Source organism: Cupressus sempervirens, chromosome 1 (assembly GCF_028749045.1).
Source record: "Cupressus sempervirens isolate cs-2001-9-10 chromosome 1, ASM2874904v1, whole genome shotgun sequence".
Lineage (NCBI taxonomy): Eukaryota > Viridiplantae > Streptophyta > Pinopsida > Cupressales > Cupressaceae > Cupressus > Cupressus sempervirens.
Window position 1 is genome coordinate 637,847,761 of NC_143118.1, and position 12,626 is coordinate 637,860,386.

Genomic DNA, 12,626 nt, shown 5'->3' on the forward strand with positions numbered 1-12,626 from the left:
AGGTTGAGTCTTGGGAGAAGGTTAGCTTCATTTGCTATCAAGATGCACCTAAACTACACTTGGAGAGGAAAAGGTAGAAGGAATACATGAAAGAAACTAGTTATTCTTTTCTAAGGAGGTGATGCACCAAAATAGAGTGTTCAATCTTATCACTTCTCATAAATGCACAATTAACTATCATGACACCAAAGATATACAGATTCAGACTTGTTTAATCTACCAATCACATCTATACGAAACAACCAAATGAGTTACACAAGGAAGAAGAGTTTCACTATATATCATCCATAGGAAAAAAGAGATACACTCATGGAAATTATAGATATCGATAATACAATGAATAGAGGAAAATAGATCTTACATAGTAAATCTATGACTGAAAGAGATCAGGCATAATATCATGAATAATTTGGAGGTGCATGCCAAAAAATGCCAAGGAAAATAGAGAAGAATCCCTTCAAAAGATTACAAAATGTTCTTTTATAGCCTAAGCATGTAACTCATATAGCTTCTACCCTAAGGAAAAACTCAACAACTGCATTCAAGATGGCAGAGAATAGTCATTGCAAATATGGGAAAGATCTAATCATGGTACACATTTAGACATAGGAAAATCACTTATTCATTAAACAAAGCCCTTGAAGAGATAGAAATTATGGCCATTAGCATTTTGATTGATTAAGATAGAACAAAAGGAATTAATGGAGTGTCTATATTTATTTATTAGACATAGGAAATGATGTAAGTGGTTGTAGGAGATTGAAAAGATCATATTTTCCATCAAAGAGTTTCTTCCTTTGTCATTAGTAAACCTAATTGGCCATGTCATTTCTCAACTAGAGTCAAACCTTAGGCCTTTCCATGTGGACCAATCATCCTTTACCATTCTACCACTCTATAAAGTCCTCCTACTTTAACCATCTCATACGATCATGTTATCACCACCTTTCCTTTAGACTAACATCAAATGCCTACAACTAAGTGAACAAATTTTTATCACTACAATGCAACTTGCCCTTGACATTTTTTACCAACCCCATGACCCAACAACACCTAATACTGTAACTATAATTGCACTATCATTTCCCTAACATGAGGTTAGCCTTAACTCCCTATGACCCTACAAAATAAGAATGATTGATTGATCATTGTACTAACTATGATCTACTACTTAACCCATGCAACCATGCAATACATGGAAAAACACACAATGTCACCAATTAAATCTAGGTTAGTTGCTCCATCCTTATGACTATGTGCAAACATTAGGATCACATCGTCAGGGGCTTACCCTCAGTTAAACTTTAACCCACTATGACAAAGAGAAAACAATACAGTCACCTCATCACCACTTGAACTCTAGTTAGCTCTTACTTTTCCATGACTATGTGAACCAAAGAGTTATTTGCATGGTCACAACTTAAAATATTTCAAAGGAATTGCATAAAAGAGGTTGCATAGATTCGAATAGGAAAGATCACACCATTAGGCCTACTTAACTAGAAGGCATTGACCTCCTTGTAATTGATTATTACATAGGGACTGCTCCATAATGAATCCAAATTTGAATGTCTCCCTTGTCTTTCTTTATTTGCATCCCATTTTAGCACATGGTCACCTTCTTTGAAATTCTTGATTTTAGCCTTCTTGTAAAAGGACCTTTTCATCTATTGCTGATGTATTTCCAAAGTTTGAATTACTTGATTTCTCTTCTCTTCCAACTCCATCAAATTTTCTATCCTTATTGTCATAGCATCATCCTTAGCTAACTCAAGTTGATGAGCCAATTCAAGAGTAGGAAATTCCAATGATATAGGAAACCTAGCTTCTCTGCCATATACCAACATGAAAGAAGAATTTCCTATGCTTTCTTACATGTTATCCTATCAGCCCATAGAGTTGTCTTCAATTTTTGATGCCAACACTTTTGATTATCTTCTATGGTTCTCTTCATTATTGTAATCAAATTCTTGTTGGATGACTCAGCTAATCCATTAACTTGATGGTAGTAATTGGAAGAAGTACTCAAATAAATACCATGATCTACTACCACGAACAAATCTAAGTTCCATCATATGATTTTGCATTATCTAAAATGATTGTGAGAGGAGTACCAAACCTTGTGATGACTCCATTTAAGAACTCAACAACTAAATTCTCAGTAGTTTCCTTTTAATACAATTGTCTCCATCTAGCTTGTAAAATAATTTGTAATAGCTAGAATTCATTTATGACCTAAACTAGAAGGGGGATTAATAGGACTTATGAAATCCAATCGTCATTCAGAGAATGATTGATCCACTTGAATAGGATGAAGTGGAAGGGCTGCTAGTCTTTGCTTACATTAAAAGAAGGCATATCTTTCACACTTACTAACATACTTATAGAAATAATTGAACAATGATGTCCAATAGTAACTTGCCCTCATTATCTTCATGGAATTTATTCTTGCTGAAAAGTGGCTACCATTAGGACCATCATGAAGCTCCTTAATCAATCTCTTTGCTTGATCTGCATCAATACATCTTAACAAAGCTCCATTGAAGTCCTTTCTAAATAAGATACCATCAATCATTGCATAGAGGATTGACTGCAATTTGAACTATCTTCTTTTAGATCTATCTAATCCTTGAGGTTATCCATTTCCTAATAAGAAGGTCATCATGTTGTTTATCCAACTCTTTGGTTTGTCATCCGTGACCTCCTACTGATCCATCAATACCAAGGTAAATTTTTCATCTAATTCCTGAGATGAGATCATCTACTTGCACAATCCTTTCCCTTTTATCAACTTGGTGATTTGGATGTCCACATCATAGTCCATCACTTTGGTGACCGAACCTATCCTTTTCTCATTAATATCCTTCCTCAAAAGGAAGTCCTTGACATTGGCATGGTGCACTAGAAAATGGTTCTTATTACAGGATAGAATATTTTTTAATTTCCTTAAAGACTTTATGACTGCAAGAGCTTTCTTTTCTACATAACTATAGTTATCTTCATGCTCCTTTAGCCCTTCACTAAAGAACAAAATAGGTTGTTCTTCATTATTATCATTCAATTGAGTCAAAATAGTAGAAATAATTGACTCACCTCCTAAGGTGTAAAAGATGAATTCTCTTTCAAAATTTGGATTGATGAGAGTAGGAGCTGAGGCTATGGTTGCTTGGATCTCTTCACAAATTTTCATCCCTTCCTTAGTTCATTCAAAGATCATGTTCTTCTTGAGCATAGCTATAAGAGGTTTCACCACGGTAGCTAAATTAGGAATGAATATCCTCACAAAATTTATACTACCAAGAAAACTTTTCAACCCTTTCTTGTGATTAGGAAGAGAGAGGGAAAATATTTCATTGGTTCTTTCTAGATCAATAGTCAGACCCTCCTTAGATACAATGTGTCTGAATAGTTTTCCTTGATTAGTAGAAAAGACACACTTAAGTGGATTTAGGGATACTCCATACATTAAAAATTTAAAATGAATACTTGTCTAAGATGGCCCAAATGTTCTGCAACATTTTTCAAATACATTGTTATATCATTAAGGTATACCAAAACAAATCTTTCAATCATAATCTTGAAGGTCATTTCTATTGCCTTTTGAAATTTGATGCCTATATTTTATAGTCCAAAAGGTATTTTTACTATAGGCATAGGTGCCCCACATTGTTGTGAATGCAGTCTTAAATCTGTCAGACTGCTTGACTAACACTAGATTGTAACCAAATAATCTAACTAATAAAGAGAATCTCTCTAAACCACTAACCTTAGACAATATTTGTTCTATGGAAGGGAGGGGATGATGATCCTTAAGGGATGCTTGGTTAAGATCCCTAAAGTCTACACATAGTCTAATTTCTCCACTCTTTTTCTTGACAGGGTCAAGGTTTTCTACCCAAGATGATTTCTTAATAGAGAAAGTGATGTTGGCCTCTATTAGCTTGGATAACTCATTTCTCATTAATGGTTCAATCCTAGGATTCACTAGCCTTTTCTTTTGTCTTATTGGTTTGGCATTATCATTTAAATATATGGTATGCTAAAATAGACTCGGGTTAAAACCCTTTAGGTCATCATATGTTAGTGAAAGTAGATCACTAAATTCTTGACATAGATGAATGGAATTTTCTTGCTCAACCTTAGTACATACCTTTCCCATTTTTAGAGTTAGTTCCATTAGCAAAAATGACTAGAATATGATCATCCTTACGTGTAGCAAGATTTATGCCTCTATCTCTTGTTCGATCATTAAGGGTGAAGGAAGTTTGTAAGGTAATCAAACCCCTATGCATCTTGTTTGAACTAAGATTGATGACCTGATCCCCATACTGATCATGTAATCTTGGTTGGTTTCTATATAAGAACTCTACTTTATTCTGCAATAAACTCATAATTTATCCATCAAATTTGAGCAATTGTCGATTGATATTATTATCAGGGATATCATGCCTAATCACCACTCTAATCGGCTACTTTTTTCTCATAAGATGTACCCACTACTGCCTCTCCTAGGGATGCTTTAAATATTAAATGCATTGAAACCTTCAAGAAAATCGTATACTCTATTTTTATAAGACTTGAGCAAATAGTTCTTGGTGATATTCTAGTTTCTTACTTGATATACAATCAACTCACTATCTCCATATATACTTAACACTTGAATTCCTCTTTTTTGAGAAAGAAGGAGACCTTAAATCAATGCCTTATACTATTCTATGTTATTAGTATAACTAAATTGAAACCTAAATGAGAAGTTGTACCTTTCTAGTGTAGGAGAAACTAACATCACACTAGCCCCTAATCCATTTTTATTTCTTGATCCATCAAAGTACATGCTCCATGTCCCACTTGTGTACTCTCTATTCTTCATAAGGTTTGGAAAAGGAGCATCCTTTTGTGATATACAATAAGCACCAAGGCTTGTCTCTCATGTTTCTAATATAGAACCAAACTACTATGCATGAGCTCATTCATCTAAGAGAAAATCAAGTATCTTTGCTAGGGACATGACAAGCTCATTTACTATGCCATTTTCATCTATCTCTAGGATAGTACAACTCATATTGATGAGGTTAGGAGTGTAGGGCTCAATATGAGTGAGGGCTAAACATTCTAATTTGATCAAAGCTTTAGTTCCATAGCTTGTTCTAAAAAACATGTATGACCAATCAGAGGATATGTAGCCACCTATTTGGGAAGTGAAATCTCTTGAAAGACATATGGGGAAATATGGCTTGATTTTAGCAAATAATATATCTTGAACTATAGTACAATGAGGGCATACATGTCAGGCCATTTTAATAGTCCTAATGGTTTCTATAGTATTGATAGTACTACCATCCAACTATGATACATCCCTAATAATGGGCTTATATTTCATTTACAAGACATCAACAACACACTTGGGCATTACCGAACTGCTAGCTCCTGAATTAATCATGCAATTATGGACTAGCTTATCCCTTACAATTTGAGAAAAATAAAATGTAGGAGGTCTAAAATTTTAACTTGTTTCTACCTCCCTTGATGGCTTTACAAAACTTGTGGCAATCTCTATGCTAGGTAGCTGATCCTTTAGTTCAATGCTCTCCAACTCTTGTTGAAGTAGCTTCTTCTATGATGGTCTAGTAGCAACAACATCCACATAGAAATATTCACATTTTTTTTCTTCATCTATTCTACCACATTAAATGATGCATCAGGTACTTAGGTATAAGCCTTGGGGGCTGAATGTGTAGGAATTTGACATGGAACAACCCTAGGGTCATTCACATCTCCTCTGCTATTATTATTCCTTTGCTCTTGAGGAGCATTACAGGTTGATTAGCATTGTGTTAATGATCTGCTGCTTGTAAATGAGCTATTGTATTTGATTTTGAAGTCTAATTGGGAGGAGGAGGACTAGCAGCTTTAGAAAATCTTCTCTTGCTCCTAGTGTTGTGAGAAATGGAATCCTTGTTTACATGACAATTCACTTCTACTTGATGGTTCATGAAGGAAAATTCACCTACATGAGGAGCATATGCATGTTGATTAGCATTGTGTTTTTGGTCCAAAAATTGTAGATGAGGTATTATGCTTGATGTTGAAGCTTGATTCGATGGAAGAGGAGTAGAATATTCAACAACTCTTCTCTTGCTCCGAGTGTTGTGAGCAGTGGAATCTTGGTTTACATGACAATGCTCTTGTACTCGACGGTTCATCAAGGAACAATCACCTTGCTGAGGAGCATTGGCAAGTTGATTAACATTGTGTTGTTAGTCCACTAATTTTTCCTATTTGGTTAATGCCAAATAAGACTCTATGCATAGACACATACAATATCCATAGGAGTAGTTGCAAAAAGGGTAGGAATCTTGATCTTGAGCAAGATTGTTTTGAGGAACTAAAGCCCTGTTTAGGTTGGTATTCATAATATCGGTGTTGTCAATAGGTCTATTCTGATTATAGGGGACATGACTTTGGTTCAGAGGTCTATTATATATAAGACCTTGATAGTGAAGTTGGGGTGGCTTATTATTTTGAGTTTTTTTCCTCTTCATAGTCATCAATCATTACTTATTTTTTGAATCACTACACTATTGTCCTCTATCTTCTTTTCTTGAGCCTGCAACTTCTTGTCCATATTATCCATCAATTTCTTCATCATGGCCTCAATCTAATCAACCCCATTAGAGGATGTGGAAGCTATTGGGACCATGGCAAGGGGTTGACTTGCAAAAGAAGTATGAGTAGGGGTTACAATAAGCTAATGATTGAGTATGTCAGGAAAGAAAGGCATTGGAGGCCTTGGAGCTAACTCTGCTCCTTGTATCAAGATATTTTCTACTCTTATGGCAATCTCATAAGCATTTGGTAAAGTGTCCCCTCCCATAGATTGAAAAGTGGAACCAATATCACATTTGAAGGTGTTGAGGTAATAAAAGAATGCATTACTCAGAGAAGGCTTTATTGTAGTACATATTCTATCCCATGTCTTCTAAAATATATAATTAAAATTTGTCATATATTGATGGGGTTCCTTCTTGATGGTTGTTAGTTGTTCTAAATGTGATAGTTGATCACTTTTGTCCTCAAAATTCTTACAAAGTCTTACTCCTAACCCATCCCAATTAGTAATAGAGTTATGATACAAGCCTTTATACCATTGTAATGCCTTTCCTTTCAAGGATGCAACTAGAATCCTAACAACAAAATCATCCTTTGTAACACCATGCATATTACAAATATTTGAAATCTCCTAAATATTTTTCACAAGGGAGATAGAAGTTTCACCAATAAAATTAGGTATACTTTTTAGCGATGACACTAGGATATCATGTCTTTGAGCCCAAAGGAGAGGACTCCCACAATTAAAGGTGGAAAATACATGTTCTCTAGGCTGATCCATGTATGAGTGTGATCTATTGATATGAGCATATGGTATTCTAGGCTGTGATATATCAACAGGAGGAGTGGAAAGAGATCTTGTAAGTGTATGTGCTAATACTGCACTCCTAACTAAAGATAGACACAATCTATTTCTATTTTTTCAAGGATTTGAAAATGAAAGCTTAGTGTATTGAAAATTACCTCTAGAAGATGGCCTTGTATGAGATTTGGGCATGAATCACAACAACTTGGTCTAGAAATCAGATATACTATAGGATAGAGTTACCAAGTACATGAAAATGAACCTCTTGAAGGCTTGAAAATAGTGAGAGGAGCACTATCTTCTGAACACATATTGGAACTTTTCTTCTTTGACACCAATAAAATTATAAATTTTCAAGAGTCTCTCCCATTCGACATGCCAAAATATGTTGTCACAAATTCTTGCACCCTTGTTGAAACTTTTTAACCTATGGAAAACCTTGTGAAACATGGAAACAACCTCCAAGCTATGGAACTTGAACTATGAGGTTGAGTTGCTAGAGAATGTTTGCTTCCTTTTCTACCAAGATGCACCTAAACTACACTTGGAGAGGAAAAGAGAGAAGGAATAAATGAAAGAAACTACCTATTTTTTTCTAAGGAGGTGATACACCAAAATAGAGTGTTAAATCCTATCTCTGCCCATAAATACACAATTAACTATCATGACACCAAAAGATATATAGATTCAAACATTTTTAATCTACCAATCACATGCAAATAAGACAACCAAATGAGTGACACAATGAAGAAGAGTTTTAGTGTATATCATCTATAGGAGAAAATAGATACACTCATTCAAATTGTAGATATCCATACTACATTGAAGAAATGCAAATAAATCTTGCACGGTACATCGATGGTTGAAAGAGATAAGGTAGAATATCATGAATAGTTCAGAGGCAAAGGGAATTTATAATGTGCATACCAAAACATGTCAAGGAAAATAGAGAAGAATCCCTTCAAAAGATTACATAATATTCTTTTATAGCCTAAGCATAACTCAAATAGCTTCTACCCTAAGGAAAAACTCAACAATCGTATTCAACATGGCAGAGAGCAATCACTACAATATGGGAAAGATCTAACCATGGCACACATCTAGACACTAGAAAATAACTTATTCACCAAATAGATCCCTTGAAGAGATAAAAATTATGGCCATTATCATTTTGACTAATTAGATGGACCAAAATGTATTAATGGAGTGTCTCTCTTCATTTATCAGACATGGGGAATGATGAAAGTGGTTATAGGAGATTGAAAAGATCAAATTTTCCACCAAAGAGTTGCTTCCTTTGTTATTAGTATGCCAAATCAAATTTATCTTTGGTCAACTAGAGTCAAACCTCATGTCTTGCCACATGGACCAATCATCCTTTACCATTCTCCCACTCCACAAAGTCCTCATTCTTTGATCATCTCAAATGATCATGGCTTTGCCACCTTACCTTTAGACTAACATCAAATGCTTATGATTGAGCCAACAAACTATTATTGTTGTGACACAATTTTCCCTCAACATTCTTCACCAACTGCCACAACCCTGTGAAGTGTGAGACCTTAATTGTGATTGCCTTAACTCACTATAATCTTGAAAAACAAGAAAGATCACATGATTGCAACACTAACTATGGTATGCTCTTTAACCCATGTGACTGTGTGATACAAGGAAAATCACAATGTTGCCACTTAAACCTAGGTTAACTGCTCCATCCTTCTGACAATGTGAAAACTTTAGGATCACACCATCGGGGGATAACCCTTAGTTAAAATTTAATCCACTACGACCAAGTGATAATAGTCTAGTCACCTCATCGTAACTTGAACTTTGGTTAGCTCTTACTCTGATGCAACCATGTGATCCAAAGGGTGATTTCCATGGTTGCAACTTAAAATATTTCAAAGACATCACATAAAATATTTTGCATAGACTTAGGATAAAAGGATATAGCCAATTTTAAATTATTTTGTGAAAACCTCTCAAATATCTCAAATTAGAAACCCTAAGCAACCTTTGAGTGGTCTATTAATTAAATTTGATTTTTTGGTGGGAGGGCATTTTGGCTAACAATAAACATGGAAGCACACATTTTTCTTATATCTAAAGTGATTTAAAAACAAAATTTTTTAGGTGTGGGCCCAATCATATCTCCCATCTAGAGTTATACATTACATCACTACAGTAAAGATATAGCAATATAAGATTTTAATAGAACATGTAACAAAATTTCCACTCCACCCTTGTATTAGATAACCATTAGTTTCTTTAGGGAGTTTATTCATAGCTCCCATTGTGTTATGTTACTTTATTGTTCTTACTTTATTCTTTTTCTTGTATACTATATCTTTTATTGAGAAAGAAAAAATTGAAATCTCAATGCATGTCCATTTCATACAATTTTAAATTATTTACTTCTTCCTCACTATAACTTTCCAAACATCAATTAAATTGTAGTTGCATTTTACCTAGTTTAATTTTTCACTTAAATTATGAATTCAAAAAATTTATCTCACATAATAGTCCATCTATATAATTTTTAATTATAATATTTGAAGTTTTACAAGTGAGAAGAAAAAATATGTGGACAATGAAAATTCTAGGATGGAAACAGGTGATGAGGAAGAATCTATGGATAGTTGAGAGGATAGGGTCTCTGATGATCTTGAAGGAAGGGAAATAGTATAATAGAATGAATAATCCCCTCATGTCAAAATTATTAAAAACTGCTTTATTTCACCTAAAAATACAAAGACCTCTAAAGAGGAGAATAAGGATAACTTAGCTAGGGAAGATGGAAAAAGCAAAAAGTCTGAAAGGATATATTCTCTAATTAGAAATTTTTTTAGGTATTTGGTGTTAGATTCTCTAGAGAACCCTGTAGAGAAAAATTAAAGGAGAAGGAAGACACCGCATTCATGCCTCAATCAATATTGGTGGGGTGATGGATGAAGAGGAGGTCGCAATTGATTTTGATGGTTGGGTAATAAAAAAATTTAATGTCACTAAAGAGGATGTGGGAAAACAAGATAAACATTTGTGGAAAGAGGTCGCAGCCATGAGAATCCTAGAAGAAGGTGTCCCATATAAAATAAAGGAATTGAATAAAGTCAATGATGATAGCAATTCAAAAATTGAAGGGCTGGTGCAAAATTGATTCCTAGTAAGGGTATAGTGGATACATAGGCAATTGAGCTTAGGGTGGACTTGATTGGAGAGGACAAAGGGTATGGAGGAGAAGTCATGGGATGACCTTGTAAATTAATAGGGGAAAAAAGAAGAGAAATAAAGTGCCTACTATGCAAAGAACATAGAGAAGGAACCAGAAGTAGCTGACATCTAGGTGGCTAAGCTTTTGAAGGAATCAACCTAGCTTTGGTTCATTGTTAGTTTTTGAGATTTTTTTTTTTGGTCTTGTCTATATGTTGGTCTTTGGTTCTAGGATGTTAGAAACGAGAATCTTAATATTTTCCCAGCATAGTCTTAACATTGAGCATGGTAATTTATATTTGTATTTTGATACTACTAGGTCCCTATAAATCTTGAGTTTACCTTAACTCAATAATTACAATAGTAGAAATTTATTTTAAGCATAAAATCATGTCCTTTGTTGCTTTGTTTAAAAAATTTAGGATGAAATATAACCCATTTTAATAGATTCTTAAGAAGACAAATGTATGCTATGAAATACTTACAATCATGAAATAAATTATAGTTAATTTTCAAAATTTAATTTCTTTCATGCTTATTATCTTTATTAAACATCTCATCTTTAATAATGTGTTCGATGATGTTTTCTAAGTAATTTTTATCTATAACAAATATATCAATATATTCTTTTTTTTGTATATACATTAAGAGACTGGAAATGAAGCGAACTAATGTCAGTCCCCTATATAATAATATCTCTAATTTGCTATAATTGAGTAACATGGGCCAATGTTATATGAAACACAAGTATTTTTTTGATTTGGACTTATATATGTCTTAACAATGAAACATAGGAGAGATGATTGAGTAGTTGCTTATGTTCTAATGATCGCTATGGCTATCTTATAGATTCCCCCAATAAATGATCATAAAAAGTGCCAAAAAATGATAACACAAGTAGTAATAGCCAATCATACACGTACAAACAGTTGATATTTTATAGCTTTCTTGGTTGCTAATTAGTCCGCTTGTACCAAAGAGTACTATTTTTTGGTGAGTGGGTATTGAAGAGTGAACATAATGGGTTTTGATGAACATTTTATAATGACACTTTTAGACCACCTTGCACTCTTTTTACAAGTTCTATAGAGAGTTTTGTAAATGTGGAAATGACAAAAGGTTAGCTTTCAGCTCTTCACTTACCTACAGAAGTTCACCAAAATAAGTGACAAATTTTTAGTACAAATTAAGAATTATAGTTATGCAAAATTAGCTTAGACAACTACCACATCATTGCCCCTAATTACTTTTAAAACCCAATTTAATTATTATGACGTGTTTGGTTGGGGCGCTTAAAGAGAGGCTTTTGAATATAATGTTAACGGAGTTTCTTAAATGCAAATGATTAGACGTTAGCTCACTCCCTCGCATTGGTGTCTATTCATTCATATAGCCTAAGTTGGCCTAGTGGTGGAGAACTTGTACTCTTGAAAGAGAGGTCACAAGTTCAAATCCCACTGGGGGGTAAGGTATGTATGCCCATATCACTGTCACCATATGTAAACCCAAAAATTATGGCATAGTGTTGTGGACTATAAAACCACCTTTTGTTTCTTTTTTTTAGAAGAATGATGGTACAAATAAAGGAGCGTTAGATCAATCTCACCCATTATTATTTACCTACATAGGGTTTTGAGCGCACAATCAAGCGGGAAAATGTCACAAACAGGACAGCTCGATATGTTCGCTAATGAAAGCGCAGGAGAGGGCGATAGTGTGAGAGAAGCTCTTAGGACCCGTTTTGCAGACCTAAACAGTCGTGCTGGTGGATTAAAAACTGATTTTATTCGGCAGATAGATGCGTATGAAGCAAACCCTCAAAATCAAGCCAATATCTTTGCATTTCATCTTAACCGGCTTTACGACGTTTTTGATTCATTGTAGCATGAATTTTACTCTTACGAAGTGAACTGCTGCTTATGCGACAATCCAAGGGTTGAATGCAGTGGCTATTCATGCGATCCAATCAAGAGAATTCATGATGTTTTCTACGGTGTAAATG

General features: G+C 34.3%; 1 pseudogene; it reads right to left on the reverse strand.

Annotated features, from left to right (window-relative positions):
• The window catches only part of LOC149579544 (transcription elongation factor TFIIS pseudogene), an 80,630-nt pseudogene extending 68,396 nt beyond the window's left edge, over nucleotides 1–12,234 (reverse strand).
• Between the last annotated feature and the right edge of the window lie 392 nt (nucleotides 12,235–12,626).